Source organism: Entelurus aequoreus, linkage group LG18, assembly GCF_033978785.1.
Source record: "Entelurus aequoreus isolate RoL-2023_Sb linkage group LG18, RoL_Eaeq_v1.1, whole genome shotgun sequence".
Classification (NCBI taxonomy): Eukaryota; Metazoa; Chordata; class Actinopteri; order Syngnathiformes; family Syngnathidae; genus Entelurus; species Entelurus aequoreus.
This window is the reverse complement of record NC_084748.1, coordinates 33,866,680-33,886,444: the sequence shown is the minus strand read 5'-3', so window position 1 is coordinate 33,886,444 and position 19,765 is coordinate 33,866,680. Positions and strand designations below refer to the sequence as shown.

At 38.8% G+C, this 19,765-nt stretch overlaps 1 protein-coding gene and 1 long non-coding RNA gene across 2 annotated transcripts in view; one reads left to right on the top strand and one right to left on the bottom strand.

Moving 5' to 3' along the window:
* The window catches only part of LOC133633581 (uncharacterized), a 129,065-nt gene that overhangs the window by 46,077 nt on the left and 63,223 nt on the right, over positions 1-19,765 (bottom strand). The window lies entirely within an intron of this gene.
* LOC133633580 (uncharacterized) overlaps positions 6,579-19,765 on the top strand; it is a 57,994-nt gene continuing 44,807 nt past the window's right edge. Inside the window, exon 1 of the mRNA XM_062026154.1 lies at positions 6,579-6,701. The gene's annotated coding sequence lies outside the window, so the exon portion shown is untranslated. The remainder of the gene's footprint in view (positions 6,702-19,765) is intronic.

Here is a 19,765-nt window from a genome sequence, read left to right as displayed (position 1 = left end):
TTCTGCATCTGAGCCCAAAGTAGCTCTGGTGGCAGTTTAGTGTAGGTGAAAAGAGGCCCATTAAGAGCTCATTACACGGCCACACATACAGTAGCAGCAGCACAATGTGGTTGAATAAATTGAGCTGCTGGAGTGGTTGCCTTCCTAATGGAAACACGCTGAGAGGAAATGAAAATTTTAATGCGGACGTCTCAACCCCACACAGCACAGCTCACTAATGGGGCACCGGGAATGAAGATATCGAGGCACAGGTGTATGTATGTATATATGTATGTGCAAAAACATCTTGTCCAGCTGGGCTTTTTTTTTTTTTTTTTTTTGGAATAATTGCTGCATGTCAATGTAATTTGTGGTCTTCAACAACTGAAAGGATCAGCACCGCCTGCTTTCACTGCAGCTGCTCGTCAACAGGACTCAAAGGTCAACATGCAGAAATGTACAAAAAATAATTTTGTTCTTTAAGCCAACTTTTTTGAAAAGCAACGTTGACACAGTAACCAGAGGTATAAACACAATTTTATTTTGCCGCAGCGAGTCCATCGCAGGATATATTACATTTGTTTTTACGCAAAACGCCCTCCTTGGCACAACGCTAACCTTACTGAAGCCTGGGACCAGCATCGGTTATCCCCGAGGGCTGGGTGTTGGGGAACTGAATCGCCATCACTACAAAAGTCCACCCACCATAATAGACTAGGGTTGTACGGTATACCGGTATTAGTACAGTACCACGATACTAATGAATCATATTCGGTACTATACCACCTTTGAAAAGTACCGGTCTCCCACTACCCCCCAACCCCCGTCGTCGTCACGTCATGTCATTGCTGGTTTGCGAATAGAGGAGCGTGTTCGCAGCGCACAATTAAAGAGTACTTACAAGCAGACACAGTGTGTAGACAGAAAAGGGAGAACGGACGCATTTTGGCATAAAAACTAACGATAAAGTTGAAGTTATAACACTGAAACGCCCTCAGGAAGAGGTGCTTTAAAGGCCTACTGAAATGAATTTTTTTTATTTAAACGGGGATAGCAGATCTATTCTATGTGTCATACTTGATCATTTCGCGATATTGCCATATTTTTGCTGAAAGGATTTAGTATAGAACAACGACGATAAAGATTGCAACTTTTGGTATCTGATAAAAAAAAGGCTTGCCCCTACCGGAAGTAGCGTGACGTAGTCAGTTGAACATATACAAAGTTCCCTATTGTTTACAATGATGGCCGCATGAAGTGAGAGAGATTCGGACCGAGAAAGCGACAATTTCCCCATTAATTTGAGCGAGGATGAAAGATTTGTGGATGAGTAAAGTGCAAGTGAAGGACTAGTGGGGAGTTGAAGCTATTCAGATAGGGAAGATGCTGTGAGAGCCGGGGGTGACCTGATATTCAGCTGGGAATGACTACAACAGTAAATAAACACAAGACATATATATACTCTATTAGCCACAACACAACCAGGCTTATATTTAATATGCCACAAATTAATCCTGCATAAAAACACCTGCGTGTTTGTTACGCTAGCTCCTAGCTCCTCTGCTAGCTCCTAGCTCCATAGAACACGCCAATACAATTCAAACACCTGATCAACACACACAATCACTCAGCCCAAAAGACCGTTCACCTAACCCAAGGTTCATAAAGCTTATATATTTTTAAAAAGTTACGTACATACGCAAAAAAAAGTTGCGCACATACGGTCAAGCGATCAAATGTTTAGAAGCCAAAGCTGCATACTCACAGTAGCACGTCTGCGTCTTTGTCATCCAAATCAAAGTAATCCTGGGTAGAGTCTCTGTTGTCCCAGTTCTCTACAGGCGTCTGTGTATCGAAGTCAAAAGTCCTCCTGGTTAGAGTCTCTGTTATCCGAGTTCTTCCATCTTGACTGCATCTTTCGGGAATGTAAACAAAGAAGCGCCGGCTGTGTACTGTTGTTGCTGACTACGTTCGAAAAATACGTCCATTTCGCACCGACAACTTTCTTCTTTGCTTGCCCAGCTTCCTTCTCCATAATGCAATGAACATGATTGAAACAGATTCACGAACACAGATGTCCAGAATACTGTGGAATTATGAAATGAAAACAGAGCTTTTTCGTATTGGCTTCAATGTGGAAGGCATACCCGTGTTCCCCGGTCTACGTCACGCGCATACGTCATCCTCAGAGGCGTTTCGAACCGGAAGTTTAGCGGCAAATTTAAAATGTCACTTTATAAGTTAACCCGGCCGTATTGGCATGTGTTATAATGTTAAGATTTCATCATTGATATATAAACTATCAGACTGCGTGGTCGGTAGTAGTGGGTTTCAGTAGGCCTTTAAGACATGGCTAGCTAGCTAGTGGCTAAAGTCCAGCCGCTGTCTGCAGTGTTTTAGCTACTTCTAAATCACTAATCCTCGCCTCCATGGCGACAAATAAAGTATGTTTCATACTTTATTTGTCTAAAATAGCTAAACATGCTTCACTACACACCGTAGCTCACCGGCGTCAAAATGTAAACAAACGCCATTGGTGGAGCTCCACCCGACATCCACTGTAATGATACCAAGTACAGGAGCGTATCTAGTCGATACTAGTATGATTACGTCGATATTTTTTGGCATCACAACATCTTGTTTTGTTTTTAAAACAATTATATTATGTTTATAAACTCAGGAAATATGTCCCTGGACACATGAGGGCTTTGAATATGACCAATGTATGATCCTGTAACTATTTGGTATCGGATTGATACCCAAATTTGTGGTATCATCCAAAACTAATGTAAAGTATCAAACAACAGAAGAATGAGTGATTATTAAATTTTAACAGAAGTGTAGATAGAATGTGTTAAAAGAGAAAGTAAGCAAATATTAACTGTAAATGAACAAGTAGATTCATAATTAATTTTCTACCACTTGTGACCTGGACACCCAAGTATGTGAAACTTTGCGAGGCAATTATAAAAAAGGAAAATTGTGCAGAGGATATTTCTTAGCAGCATAATTTATAGGAAATACTTCACTTTTACCTAAGTTCAATTTATAGCCAGCAGTGTTGTAACAATACCAATATTTTGGTACCGGTACAGGTACTAAAATTATGTGGATACTTTTCGGTACTTTGGGACCACAAAAAATTTGCATTATTGGCTTTATTTTAACCAAAAATCTTACGGTACATTAAACATATGTTTCTTATTCCAAGTTTGTCCTTAAATAAAATAGTGAACATACAAGACAACTTAGTAGTAAGTAAACAAACAAAGGCTCCTAATTATTCTGCTGATGTACGCAGTAATATATTCTGTCATTTATCATTCTATTATTTTGTCAACATTATTAAGGACAAGTGGTAGAAAATGAATTATTAATCTACTTGTTCATTTACTGTTAATATCTGCTTACTTTCTCTTTTAACAGGTTCTATCTACACTTCTGTTAAAATGTAATAATCACTTCTTCTTCTGTTGTTTGATACTTTACATTAGTTTTGGATGATACCACAAATTGGGGTATCAATCTGATACCAAGTCGTTACAGGATCATACATTGCAGAGGTGTGGACTCGAGTCACATGACTTGGACTCGAGTCAGACTCGAGTCATGAATTTGATGACTTTAGACTCGACTTGACAAAATGTAAAGAGACTTGCAACTCGACTTAGACTTTAACATCAATGACTTGTGACTTCACTTGGACTTGAGCCTTTTGACTTGACATGACTTGCTACTTTCCCCAAAACCCAAAGCTTAAAAAGTTATTTGGGAGCGCTCCGTATCTTTCATTTTCTACGTCTGTGTCTATAAGCGTGTGTGCTGCTTGTCAGCTGGTGTGCTCTCAGTACAACAGCCAATCAAATTAGATCTACGTTGTTTTCATCCCACAGCTCTCATCCAATCAAATTGCAGGACAACCACCGAACAAGAGTTGTCAAACAACGCGGCAGTGAGAAACAATTATGCCAAAGTTGGTTTCGTTCGGGTATAAAAACTACGACTTGGTCAACAAAAAACGAATTGCCGTATGCAAATCACGCAGTTCGAATATTACAGACGGAGACGCAACAACTTCCAACATCGTTCGACATTTGAAGTTGCACAAAGAAGGGTAAGTTTTGAATGTAAGATAACGTTTATTGGCTAAGTAACATGACTTTTATTCAGTGAGGCTGTAAACTCACTGCTAACGTTATAACCATAGACATCTTATAAGGGTACGCAGCATTGAGCGCTACTGCCTACTGGCGCAGACGAGACGCGGGGCCGCCATCTTGGAGTGGTGATCCGCTCCACTCAGTGCAATTCATTTGGCAGGAGCAATGAACTGTCAGCGCATTTAATTCATCTTACCTCACTGAATACCACTGATTTTTATGCGTTTTTTTTTGTCATACGTGTAGCTATGATAACGGACACATGTTTTGGCGTTTTTATTATTCATAGTTTGCTTAACAGTAATATAATATTCTTATATGCTATAAGTGACCAGACGTCCGAGATCAAAACTGGGACTATAATCCTAGAGAAGGGGGGAAAAAACGGTCAGCTATTTTTAAGTTGAAGAAACAATATGATTAGGTTATATATACATGCGTATATCCTACATAAACAATGTATGAATACATTAGATATCTATATATCTTAGGGACCTATAGACTGTAACTCTGTTGCTGCAGCAGCAGAGAGTTTATTCTGTCTTGACACTTTGTATTGATATTTTCTATTACATTCTTCCCTTGAATGATAATGTTTACAGTCATTGTTATATATGTATTTTTTATGTATGTCGCTTTGGATAAAAGCGTCTGCCAAATACTTAAACATATATAAACACCTGAAAGTCTTTATATCAGCTAAAACCACCAATCTGTTTCACTGAATTCAGAATAAAACCAAATGCTGTCTTACCCAACAATGTTAGTATTTGAATATTGTTACTTGAAGACTTATTCCTGGTTACAATTATACTGTTAAGAAAGTATTGTCTTATATTTTGCCTAAAATGAGAATGCATCATAATCAGTGGCGGCTGGTGAATTTTGTTTTAGGTGGGGCTTAAAGTTTGTAAATCAAACCCCTGTAGGGGCGTCATCCTCCCCCCGAAGATTTCTTTGTGATTTTCACATACAAATATTGAAGATCTTTGCTCCTTCTCAACTCTGTGGTTATATTATTTTCATAAAATACAACCAATAGTATGTTAATGTTTGTTTTTGCAAATGTGTTTATTCTGCAAAGGAATGAGTTAAATGTATAAAATTGTTTAAACTATTAAAATGACTGGTTAATAGTGCTATTATGAATTGCAATGTCAGCACTATTTTTTTTCCTGCAATTTCAAATGCACTTGTTTTAATAAATAAATACAGCGTTTTAAAAGCATACACAATCTGTGTAAAAATATTAGTCTGTGGTTAAAAGGACTTGAAAGGACTCAAAACTCAAAATGCAGGACTTGGGACTTGACTTGAGACTTTCTAGTCTTGACTTTGGACTTGACTCGGGACTTGCCTGTCTTGACTCGGGACTTGACTCGAGACTTGAGGGCAAAGACTTGAGACTTACTTGTGACTTGCAAAGCAATGACTTGGTCCCACCTCTGATACATTGGTCATATTCAAAGTCCTCATGTGTCCAGGGACATATTTACTGAGTTTATAAACATAAAATACATTTTTTTAAAATGAAAGATGTCGTGATGCCAAAAAATATCGACGTAATCATAGTAGTATCGACTAGATGTACTTGATATCATTACAGTGGATGTTAGGTGTAGATCCACCAATGGCGTTTGTTTACATTTTGATTCCGGTGCGCTACGGTGTGTAGTGAAGCATGTTTAGCTATTCCTCGTCCTGCAGGGATGATACTTGTAAGAAACTTACTTTATTTGTCGCCACAGAGGCGAGGATTAGTGATTTAGAAGTAGCTGGACTCGGGCTGGACGTTAGCCGCTAGCTAGCTAGCCATGTCTTAAAGCACCTTTTCCTGAGGGCGTTTCAGTGTTATAACTTCACCTTTATTGTTAGTTTTTAAGCCAAAATGCATCCGTTCTCCCTTTTCTGTCTACACACTGTCTGCTTGTAAGTACTCTGTGATTGTGCGCTGCCGAACATGCTCGTAAAACCAGCAATGTCATGACGTGACGACGACGCGGGCCCGGGGGGGACCATTACGTTTCAGAGGCGATATAGTACCGAAAATGATTCATTAGTATTGTGGTACTATACTAATACCGGTATACCGTACAACCCTAGTAGCCAGACACCCAGACACTTTTGACAACCCTAGTTCAAAGTCATTTGTTATAAGTTATGTACTGTAGTTCTTTCATTCCAATATGGAGGTTTTTTTCCCACTATACAACCATCCCAGAGCATCACTTCCCATGCACAGTGCTCTGTGTTAGAACACTGAGGATAACAACATCCATTAGAAGGGAGGAAGGAAGGAAGGAAAGAAGACGGAAGGGAGAGTACCCAACAACTTGTCCGCAGCATATTTTGCAGTACTTTTTTTTTTTCATATATACACAGGAAACAAAGGTATCCTAAAAGACAATAGCTTTCTTATAAGGAAGTTGACTCAGCAGCACATGTCCATGCTATGTCGGAAAAGAAAGTGTCGGAGCTTTACCGGTGAGCAGATATTTTGCGAGCTGCCACTCACACACACACCATCAGACCCCACCAGACACCAGGAAGACAACGACAGAGGTAAGTGTCACATGGACTTTCTATAAACTGCAAAGCACGTTTCACAGCACTGTTGACTTTAGAAGCATGTTTTTTTAGAGTCACCTGAAAACGTTTGGTATGGTATGGTAAGGTACGGTGGGGTGTACTGTACTATGGTATAGGGCTGCAACGAGTAATTTGATTAAATCAAATATTTCAATTAGAAAAAGGCTTTGATTTATATTCTGTTGCTTTGATTCATCGTTCAAAGGGTTTAACAAATACAAATTGATCAAATCCGAACCTCGGGGAGTGTCCGGAACATAAAGTATGCATTAGCGGTGGTTTGTGTGATATGTGTCGCTACAAGCTTTATTATGATGTATTCATTTCAGGTAATGCTCACTTGTTAAAAGTACAATTTTAATGTTGAAGGTGTGCATTCATTAGAAAAAAAGAATGAATGGCAAGCAGAAAAATCTTTGTTTATATAAAGGTGAGTTTTTATCCGATTGCACGATTCATCGAACAAAGTCATTGATATATTACTCAATTACTAAGATACTTGCTAGCTGCAGTCCTAGTATGGTATGGTACTGTATGGGATAGTGTGATATGGTTTATTATGGTGTGGTGTGGTACGGTATAGTATGGAATGGTATGGTGTGCTACGGTGCGGGCAAACTCTTCTGGTCAAGACTTAACTGTTTACCTGTCCCTAAAAATAAACCACACTCTCTTGAGGACAAACAAATACATATTCTGGACAGAGAATATGTAATTGTTTGACATCAGTTTCTTTCATTCCGATTTTGACAGCCCAAAATGTTCTCCTCTAGCTTTCAGAAAATGGGATAAGGAACAAGCGATTACATTTTGGGGCTGATCTGAATAGTTCTACTACGTTTACATTACAAGCTTCAACTGTGTGTGTGTGTGTGTTTTCTTGTATTTCTACCCTTCTTGAGACAACAAGGAAAAGTACCTTCCATATGAGGACCGGTGAACAAGTTAGGACATAAATCATGGTCCCAGTACGGGAAACCATTGCAACTAATAGAGAATGTCTCATTTGCACCCCTGGTGGTGAAATCTATCAAAGTTAGGGTGGTCCCAAAAAGGAGGGATTTTTCAAATTGACTGTGTGTCGGTTTTAAAAGTGTGCCCCCTCTGGTCAACATATGAAATAACAAGTGTGTGTAAAAATTTAAAGTGCTCCCCCTCTGGCCAACATTTGTAATAACAAGTGTGTAAGAAATTGAAATGCGCCCCCTTTGGCCCAAAAAAATATGTATTTAAAAAAAATAAATATATATATATATGTATATAGCAGTGACGTGCGGTGAGGTTCATGGCTGGTGAGGCGCTGACTTCATCACAGTCAGATTTACAAACATATGAACCCTAAAGAGTATGTTATTCACCATTTGATTGGCAGCAGTTAACGGGTTATGTTTAAAAACTCATACCAGTATTCTTCCCTGCTTGGCACTCAGCATAAAGGGTTGGAATTAGGGGTTAAATCACCAAAAATTATTCCCGGGCGCGGCGCCGCTGCTGCCCACTGCTCCCCTCACCTCCCAGGGGGTGATCAAGGGATGGGTCAAATGCAGAGGACAAATTTCACCACACCTATTGTGTGTGTGACAATCATTGGTACTTTAACTTAACTTTAACTTTACACATACAAACTGTAGCACACAAAAAAGCACATTTAAGAAAAAAAATGTTATTATGGTCTTACCTTTACTTATAAATGAAGTCCATGCGCCGCTGTTGTGCTGGATTAATGCACCCCCGCCGTAGAATGCACCCCCTGACGGGAGTGTTATAACTAAAGCCCACACTTAAAGTTTCCACGTGCAAGATTGAATCTATTTAAAAAAGTTATTTAATAAGAAGCCAAAAAGTGCAAAAACAATAATGTTCATGCTTCTTATTAAACAACTTTTTTAAATAGATTCAATCTTGCATGTGGAAAGTTTAAGTGTGGGCTTTAGTTGATATAACACTCCCGTCAGGGGGTGCATTCTACGGCGGGAGTGCATCATCCACCAGGAGGCGGGATTACTGCGAGCCTCAGCCAGTGCGTCTTCGCAGCAGTTTTATGATCGCTCAGCACAAGAAATACGTTACACACATACAGTTGTTGACAAAATACACTGTACATTATATACCTCAGCTAACTAAACTATGGAAATGTATAATATAGTTCATATAGCAATACGGTCTCACTGCACAACACGCCAGCAGTTAGCCGAGTCTGCAATCCATGTTGAGGCACAACTGAGTGACGTGCCTCAACTGGCTGCTGATCACAGCAAGTCTCTTCTCAGTATTTGAACGGCAAATGTGAAAATTCAACGATTTTGAATAAAAATAATCTAAAATTGGTGAAGTTAAATGGAAACTAACTTTATAGTATAATCACTGGATACATATAACAATTTAATTGTTTTTTTTTCTTTTTACATTTTTTTTCTTTCCATGATGGCAGGTGAGGCCCCGCCTGCACGTCACTGGTATATAGAGACATACTGTAATAACCTAAAGTAAATAATGAAGATTAAAAACCAATTACAAAAAAAAAAAAAAGTTAACTAAAAGCTTACTTTTTTAAATATTTGCATACTATGTATACATTATTAATTTTGTAAATATAAATCTTTATATATCTAGAAAGGGTGGTCCTAAAGAGGTAAGCATTTTTCGGAGGTCTCAAGAAGGTAACCTATACAAGAATGCGTGCGTGTGTGTGTGTGTGTTTGTGTGTGTGTGTGTGTGTGCTAGCACCCCCGCCTCCACCCACAGAGACAAAGACAGTAGATGACTGACAAAAGCCTTCATTTTGTTTCTTTCACTCCACTACAGATAGTTCAAAGAGTTATAGGCAGATTTTTAACTAGCTTTCAGTAAATGTCAGAAATGGGATATGGAACAAGTGATTATATTTTGGGGCTGATCCGGATCAGTACTTTTTTTCACTATTGGGAGATAGGGCCTGGCGGAGGTCTACGTTCTCCGGGTGCTTTTCTACTTATACCTTTATTAATGGGATGGCCGATATTTTCAGCCAACCGATGTAAATGTTCGTAGTCTTTTTTATTATGTATTTTGGGGTTAAAAGAATATTTGGATGCAGGCTGTTTTGATGTCATATTTATTCCACAAGATGTTCTAAACCGTCGATCAGCGTGCTTTTGTTATAAAATGTTAGCAACAAATGTCAAGGTCCAAACGGTTTTCAGTGCCGCCTCCTACGCGTACAACAAATGCAAAGAAAATGTGCTGTTTTTGCTCCTTCCTTAAGGAATAGTGAAAAGGATTAGTAACCCACCACCCGCTGTTTTGTTTCCCTCTGTACTTCATTTCTCTTTGTCTGCGATAACACGCTCTGCTCTCCGACACAGGCGGTGACAGCAGTGCTGACAGTGTTGCTGCTGGTTTAGGTGATTGAAAACGACTGGCTTTTAGTCTCCTCAAAGAAGCCAGCACCTGAAGGGACACTTTGAGGAGACATGTGATGTTCCTGACAACTGCTGCTGTCAGCTGTTTCACATCCTACTGTAGAATTAAACAGAGAGCATAGCCAGGTGGTAGAGCGGCCATCGCCCAACCTTGATCCCCTGTCCCCATGTCCAGGTACCAGTTGCTCCTGGTACCACGTCATCGGCAGGATTTTGTTTGTGGCCCCATTTTAGTCTTTATTATTACTTGTATAACACGCTAGAGCTGGGCTATTCAATTGGCGGCCCAGGAATGACCTCATACCGGCCCCGGAGTTCAGTTAAAAACGTGGAAGTGCCCCTGTTGCATGGAGAAACTTGGATCATAGTAAAAACATTGGCAGATCCTTGTATTGACACCTTAACCTTGCTGGCAAACATTCCACCTGCTCAGTGGCCAATCGGTTAGAGTGTCCGCCCTGAGATCGGTAGGTCGTGAGTTCAAACCCCGGCCGAGTCATACCAAAGACTATAAAAATGGGACCCATTACCTCCCTGCTTGGCACTCAGCATCAAGGGTTGGAATTGGGGGTTAAATCACCAAAATGGTTCCCGGGCACGGCCACTGCTGCTGCTCACTGCTCCCCTCACCTCCCAGGGGGTGATGGGTCAAATGGTAAATGGGTTATACTTGTATAGCGCTTTTATACCTTCAAGGTACTCAAAGCCCTTTGACACTATTTCCACATACACACATTCACACGCTGATGGCGGTGCCATGACCACGACCCATCAGGAGCAAGGGTGAAGTGTCTTGCTCAAGGACACAATGACTAGGTTGGTAGAAGCCGAGGATTGAACCAGGAACCCTCAGGTTGCTGGCACGGCCACTCTCCCAACCTTCCCCAAATGCAGAGAATAATTTTGCCACACCTAGTGTGTGTGACAATCATTGGTACTTTAACTTTTTTAACTAATTTTTAAATAATTTTGGATTTTCTTATATACTGTATATATATATACACATACATATATATATATATAAATATATATATATATTTATATATATATATATAAATATATATATATATATATATATATATATATATATATATATATATATATATATATATATATATATATATATATATATATATATATATATACATATATATATATATATATATATATATATATATATATATATTCCTCGCACACTAATTGACTGAAAGAGCACACACTTTAACGATTATGTCACATTATCGATGGAAAAATACATTTTTAGACAATATGATTTGCCTGAGCGGCTAGGAGACACCGAGAGTAACAAGCAGTAGAAAATGGATTAGAAAGGACTTTTCTTTTTTTTAAATAATCAAAATAATAATAATAATAATAATAATAATAATAATAATAATAATACAAAAATAATAATAATAATAATATATATATATTTATTTTTTTAAACTTGGGACTTCTCGCGGGCCTGGTTTGGGGACCCCTGCCTTAGAGGGAACATTAATGTGAATGGTGGACCAAACCATTTTTAAGAAGAGGACACAAAGGTTATTGACATTATAAAATGTGTATATCCAACTACAAAACTTTCCTCCAGAAGGTCTTATCTTTGTCCATGTGAAGTCAGATGAAACAAAAATTTAGCTGTTTGGCCACCATACCCGGCAATATGTTTGGAGGAGAAAAGGTGAGGCCTTTAATCCCAGGAACACCATCCCTACTGTCAAGCATGGTGGTGGTAGTATTATGCCCTGGACCTGTTTTGCTGCCAATGGAACTGGTGCTTTACAGAGAGTAAATGGGACAATGAAAAAGGAGGATTACCTCCAAATTCTTCAGGACAACCTAAAATCATCAGCCCGGAGGTTGGGTCTTTGGCGCAGTTAGGTGTTCCAACAGGACAATGACCCCAAACACACGTCAAAAGTGGTAAAGGAATGGCTAAATCAGGCTAGAATTAAGGTTTTAGAATGGCCTTCCCAAAGTCCTGACTTAAACGTGTGGACAATGCTGAAGAAACAACTCCATGTCAGAAAACCAACACATTTAGCTGAACTGCACCAATTTTGTCAAGAGGAGTGGTCAAAAATTCAACCAGAAGCTTGTGGATGGCAACCAAAAGCGCCTTATTGCAGTGAAACTTGCCAAGGGACATGTAACCAAATATTAACATTGCTGTATGTATACTTTTGACCCAGCAGATTTGGTCACATTTTCAGTAGACCCATAATAAACTCATAGAAGAACCAAACTTCATGAATGTTTTTTGTGACCAACAAGTATGTGCTCCAATCACTCTATCACAAAAAAATAAGAGTTGTAGAAATGATTGGAAACTCAAGACAGCCATGACATTATGTTCTTTACAAGTGTATGTCAACTTTTGATCGCGACTGATTATTCCTCGCGCACTTTGCCAATGATGTCACGTTATCGATGGGAAAATACATTTTTAGACAATATGATTTGCCTGAGCGGCTAGGAGACACCGAGAGTAACAAGCAGTAGAAAATGGATTAGAAAGGACAGATTTTAAAAACAAATTCTAAAAAAATTATTATAATAAATACATATCTTTTTAAACATGGGACTTCCCACGGGCCGTAGCTTGGGCACCCCTGCCTTAGAGGGAACATTGGTGTGAATGGTGGACCAAACCATTTTTAAGAAGAGGACAAAAAGGTTATTCAAATTGTTAAAATTATTATATTGAAAGACTTGTGGCTTTGTTTTCATTCATTTGTATGAATATATATTAGTTCAGTGTATGCATAATCCTTTTGTCATAGACGCTACTGGGAGCTATGTGTGGGCCATTAACATTGTCATCACGCCTGGTACACAGCTTAGACAAACATGTATAATTAACTCATAATTACTGCCTCATATTATACCACAATTGCACATGCATTTGATAACTTGCTGTGAAATCATGTCAAGTTGAAAAGCAGATATTTAAATATGTATGTTGATAACCCAAAAAACTGCTTGGAATATCTTGTTGCATGATCGGATATAGTGAAGTTAAGAGGATATCCATCCATCCATTTTCTACCGCTTGTCCCTTTTTGGGGTCGCGGAGGGTGCTGGAGCCTATCTCAGCTGCATTCGGGCGGAAGGCGGGGTACACCCTGGTATGTCACAAAATTACATAAATGCGGTAGTTGTGACCCAAGAATTAGAGACAGAAGGCGGCTTGCAGGACAAAAACTCAAATTTAATATCTTTTGTCATATGTATTAAAATTGCTGCCACTAGCCTTTTGTTTCTACTACTAAATTCTTTGCCTTGCACTTCGCTCTCTGTCTTTGCACCCTGGGGTCACGCCGTCTGCTGACATGCGAGTTTCTGACATATGCTTTTGTAAGTAGTACATTTTTCTATCAAAAATGATCATATAAAAATTACAAATACATTTACCATATTTTTAAGACCATAGGCGGTACCGGATTATAAGGCACACTGTTGATGAGCGGGTCTATTCAGGTCTATATTCATACAAAAGGCGCACCGGATTATAAGGCACATTAAAGGGGTCATAGTATGATTTTTTTTTCTACCTTTAACACACTTCCTTGTGGTCTACATAAAATGTAATGGTGGTTCTTTGGTCAACATGTTGCATAGATTAAGTTTTACAGACCATCTTCAAGCCGCTTTCTGGGCGGTCCTATTTACGTGCCTCCACTTCGACAGCGTCCTCTCACCGTCATCTTTGTTGTACCGGTAGTTTTTAGGGCTTCCATAGCGAGTCTACTGACAGATATAAGTTAGAACTGTACGCTACTTTGTATTAGAAATGGCAACAGCGAAGGATGAACGCCCCACAACAAGACGATCGAGAAAAAGAAGGAGCTTATTGAGTAACGGCACGGAATAAAATGCGCACTTATTTTCGGGATTTATGCAGATCCCAAATACACATCAGCAGGTGCCAATAGGTCAGAAAAGTTGGTTTTGCCAGATAATAGGTGCCATTTTGGGGTCCTTATACACGCACCATAATAATACCTGTACGTTGAAGCACAGTACGTCTGACTATGGTAGCCGCAACGCTCCGTGTTCCATCAAGCTGTGCAGCTTCGTAGCTGACCAAAGTTGTACTAAAACATTTTGACAGATTTTTGAGCATTGTGTGTAATGTTCTATATTCTCAATGAAACATTAAAGTTTCGGTGTTTGTTTGCTTACGAGTACTTACTCATGTCATTTATTGTACAGGCTTCAATTTGCAGTCCACACGTATCTCTTTTTTTGTCACTGCCATCTATGGTCACACTTATTACGCCATGTAACAAATGAAATTGCTTCGAGGTTGGTAAGCACAACCAGAATTATTACGTACATTAGGAGCACCGGGGTATAAGGCGCAGAGTCGATTTTTAAGAAAATGAAAGGGTTTTAAGTGTGCTTTATAGTCCAAAAAATACGGTAGCCATAAATATGAAGAGATTTTTTTAACGCATATTATTTCCAGGCTTCCGCGGGCAACATAAAATGATGTGGCGGGCCAGATCTCGCCCCAGGGCGTTGAGTTTGACACCTATGATGTAGACAATTACAGCATGAGGAAAGAATAGCAATTTCAGTGAAAACAAAGGCTGCGTCTGCGCCGAGGAACTTCGACTACCCTCTAGTAGTGGGAGCATTATTTGATGACTAAATATGCCTGTCAAAATGTGCTACCTATATATCATGTAGTTAACTAAATAATAGCCAATCTACAAAGAGAGTGTTATATGACATGGAAATCTCATATTGCACATGTGCGGGAAAAAGATGTCTAAGAGTATTTTTTTTATTAAATAAGGTAAAATATGTGTTAGATTATAGGACAATGCGTATATTGTATTGTGCACTTATATTGCCATATATCAGCTACTGTGTGGAAGTGTGGGGGAACACATATAAGAGTAACATAAAGGCATTGTATCAACTACAGAAAAGAGCTATAAGGATTATTCATAAAGCAGATTATCTAGAACACACTAACATACTATTTATTAATTCTGGTTTATTGAAACTACAGGAGCTAGTAAGGTTACAGACATTATGTGTTATGTTTAGGGATGATGTTTGATAAGAAATTATCGAGTTCGAGCCTATTATCGAATCCTCTTATTGAACCGATTCCTTATCGATTCTCTTATCGAGTCCAGATAGGTTGTTGTGTATGGAAAAAAAACACACAATATTTGGTTTAACAAAAGCTCACTTTTAATATATAAGAAAAAAATTAAATCTAATAAATAAATAAATATTGACTGTCACCCCCCTAAAAAATAAAATAAAATAAACAAATATTGACTGTTGTAACCGAAAGTATATTAAGTGGGATTTTTCAGAAAAACAAATATATACAGTAAAACAAAAACAAGCTGTCTCTGTGATCACTATAGGTGTATAAATAATAATAGTGTTAAATAAAATCAGTCCCTTGGGCACAAAACTGAAAATAATACAGCTCTCCAAAAAGTGCACTTCTGCTGCTATTTGACATAACTGTTTGTTATGATGCTTTGACATTTTTGCACTTTATTTCTTTATTGAAAGAAAATTCTATGAAGAGAAACGTTGTTTGCAAATGTGGTTACAATGCTAAAAAATGAAAAGTTAAAGCTAAAAAAAGAAATACACTTTATTGAGTTAACATTATTTCTTTATAGGGGGAAAGATGTGATGTTATGAGCTCGGGAATATAACAACTACACTACCCAGCATGCAACGGGAGTGACGAGCATGCACGGTAGCCCCGAAAAGTGTTGTTGCATGTCGTCACCCGGCAGCTAAGAATGAGGTTATGAGCACGCTGTGAAAGTAAACGTCAAGAACTCAGCCAACCCGCCTCGTCTGCATTATTTATAATTAGACAGACAACACATATACAGTGTGATTTTGTTTTGTTTACAAGGAAAGAAAAACAAAAGTTAAAAAAGGGAGATATGTTGTATATATATATGTATGTGCTGCGGTTGCTTTAAGAACGTTGCGACAGCTGCCGTAAAGGAGGTGCGTTGCTAGCCTGGTTGCTATGTTTCCGGTTGGTCGTAAAAGTGTTCGTCATGTGTTTGTACCCTGCTCAAATCTCTCAGTAAAGTTATTCATTGGATTATACCTTTTGTTTTGAACTTTATTACACCTTGGAGCGCTTTTTCCGGTCCATTGTTTTTCCTGCTTTCCCTATCTGCGCCTAATGACTGAGTGACGTCATTTCTTGTGATGTCTCACAGGGCTTTTCTGGTCGGGAAGGGATTGGTCCCAAGGATTCGAATAAAGAACCAACTCTTTTTCTTTACTATAGTGGTCTTGATAACGGGTACCGGTTCTCAAAAAGGGATTCGAGTCCGAGGACTCGGTTCTTTTCTTATCGAACAACCGAGAAAACCGGTTTCGAGTATCATCCCTAGTTATGTTTAAGGCTAAAAGTAAAACATTACCAGCAAATTTACAAAAAATGTTTGTCATCACTTCTGAGAATGAAGAGCATGGAAGAAAAGGTCATTCCAAACATCAGTATTCAAGGACAACTTTAAAACAAATGTGTATATCAGTGGTGGGGGTTAAACTATGGAATTCTCTTTACAATGAGATAAAAGATTGTAGAAATATATTCCAATTGAAAAAAATATATAAAGACAGAACAATAAGATCATATGGACAGCAGTAAGTGTTTACATTTTGCTTTATATTTATTATTTTGTTTGTCTGCTTTTGTATTTGTTTTGTATCATCCCGGGAGGTGTATATTATTTTTTGTTCGGTTTGTACTTCATGAAGTTTTTGCACTTTTTTTTGGTGGGTTTTTTGTTTGTTTTCATTATATTTGGATGCATTTGTATGCTTGTGAATCTGGGTTATCCATTAACTACTTATGTTGAAGGGGGCAGGAAATATAAGATTGTCTTCATCCTGTTCCTTCTCAAGCATAGGTGTGTAAATATGTGTTTTATTGTTAGAGTTTAATTGTCTATTGATCAAAAATGCACATCAATGAAGGAGATAAATAAAAAATGACTGAATGAATGAATGAATGACATCTAAATCCGCGTTTCAAAACGTATGGTAGCATAATTTGATGCAGTAGCGCAAATCGAATCGCTTTTTCAACGGGCAGCTCATTTCGACAAAACACCGGCCCCGAGTAGGCGAATGGGGTGTCTTAGGTAGAAAAGTGCTTCACTAAGCTACTCTTCTCCCGTGATGCTTGAAATTTGAGTTGATTTTAAAAAAAAACTAAAAACCGTTAGGCTTTTTGCGAGATGTGAGACTCGCTTCCTTCGAGCAGCAATTCCTAAAAAGGGGTCGTGCATGTTTTCTTTCCTCAGTGAATCTCGGAGAACAATAGGCTGGATGGATGTGTTGCAAGGCAGCGTTTATTCATGTTGTTTTCCAGCAGGTCAGTTTTACACCCCACACCACCACATTCCTCACCAACCTTGCCCCAGTTGGGAGCCCCTCCCTTCCCTGACAAGGACACGGCTCTAAATCTGCTGATTTTGTTGTTCCATAAAAAATACATTGTGTTCTTCAGGCACAGCAGTGTTATTTGATGATTTATATCAGGTTTTATCTAAAAAGCAATGCCCTTGAATTCGAAGACTACCAGCTTCATCAATGCATTTATTATAGTGCTATGATAGACAGGAGCACTTGATGAAACACAAATTTCCACCGAGGTCAAACAATAATGCCTGATAGCTTCCTAGGGGCTTTGACAAGTGCAAGAGTTTTTAGAATAGAAGAATGAACCAGGTAAGTATGTTTGTTGTTTGTAATTGCTCAGCTTGTCATATTCCGCATGGCAGTTTGGACTTTTGGTGTGGTTTATCTTTGTTTCCTATATTACTTCTGATTCTGTGCTTTTATTTTGTTATGTTTGTTTCCTGTTTGGACTGATAGTCACACACACACTAGGTGTGGTGAAATTACCCTCTGCATTTGACCCATGCCCTTGTTCCCCTTTGGGTTGTTAACATGCTAATGTGCTAATAATTTCTGGGTGTTGTTGATAAATGGCTTTCGCTCTACATAGTAGAGTTTTAACTTGCACTTACAGATGTTGCGACGAACTGTAGTTATTGACAGTGGTTTTCTAAAGTGTTCCTGAGCCCATGTGGTGATATCCTTTACACACTGATGTCGGTTTTTGATGCAGTACCGCCTGAGGGATCGAAGGTCACAGGCTTTGCCGCTTACGTGCAGTGATCTAGTGGCCGCGCTCGGGAATAATTTTGGTGATTTAACCCCCAATTACAACCCTTGATGCTGGCGTTCTACCTTGAAATTAAGTGGCGGGCCACAATAAAATAACTTGGCGGGCCAGTTTAGAATGATGTGGCAGGCCAGATTTGGCCCCCCGGGCCTTCAGTTTGACACCTGTGTCGAACAGTTTAAGAACAACATTTCTCAACGAGCTATTGCAAGTAATTTAGGAATTTCACCATCTACCTTCCGTAATATCACCAAAAGGTTCAGAGAATCTGGAGAAATCACTGCACGTAAGCGGCAAAGCCCGTGACCTTCGATCCCTCAGGCGGTACTGCATCAAAAACTGACTTCAGTGTGTAAAGGATATCACCACATGGGCTCAGGAACACTTTAGAAAACCACTGTCAGTAACTATAGTTTGTCGCAACATCTGTAAGTGCAAGTTAAAACTCTACTATGTAGAGCGAAAGCCATTTATCAACAACACCCAGAAACTATTAGCACATTAGCGTGTTAACAACCCAAAAGGGTCATATTGTAATTTTTTTTTTTCTACATTCAAAACACTTCCTTGTGTTCTATGTAACAGTCTCGTGGTTCTCAGGTCAACATTTTGCATAGATTATGTTTTACAGACCATCTTCCAGCCGCTTTCTGACCGTCTCTTCAGAATGTTCCATTTTGTGGGCGGTCTTGTTTACGTGCCAAAGCCCCTCCTTCAGGGGTAGTCCACCTTTATAGTCTTTGGTATGAGTTCAAACTGTAGTTTTGTAATTGCTCAGCTTGTCATGAACTCATGACCTACCGATCTCAGGGCGGACTACCCAAAACCACAAGGCCACTGAGCACTACCTTTCTCATGCTGGTGAGAGGTGGGCAGCACACCTGTCTTTGATTTGCAATAAGGCTTCTATTTCACTCAGCTAATTGCTAGCAGTGTTTAAAAAAAGTACTTCAAACATGTAATTAGCTATAGTTCCTAGTTACTTTTCCCAAAACAGAATTATTATTTAATACATGTAATGAGTGTTTCGTTTTTTTCATATTCAACAAAGAAACGTCCAGAGAAAACTCAGGGTTTTTATAACTTGTTGGGAATGAGGCGGGAGGTGGAAAAAGAATCGGGTTGTTTGTAGGAATGTTTTGGTTAAGCATTGGGTAAGGAAGTTAACAACATCAATTGTAAAAGAAACCCATTTGAGAGAGTAACCTTTTGATGAAAATACAAATACAACATAAATTAGTAATCAACCAACATCAAAGCAGTGTTTTTCCTATTCACAGAGAAGGTGAGGGTTAGGGGGTAGTATGGTATTTATTTATTTATTTTTTTGTCATAAAGAAATACAATCATGTGTGCTTACGGACTGTATCCCTGCAGACTGTATTGATCTACAGTATATTGATATATAATGTATATATTGTGTTTTT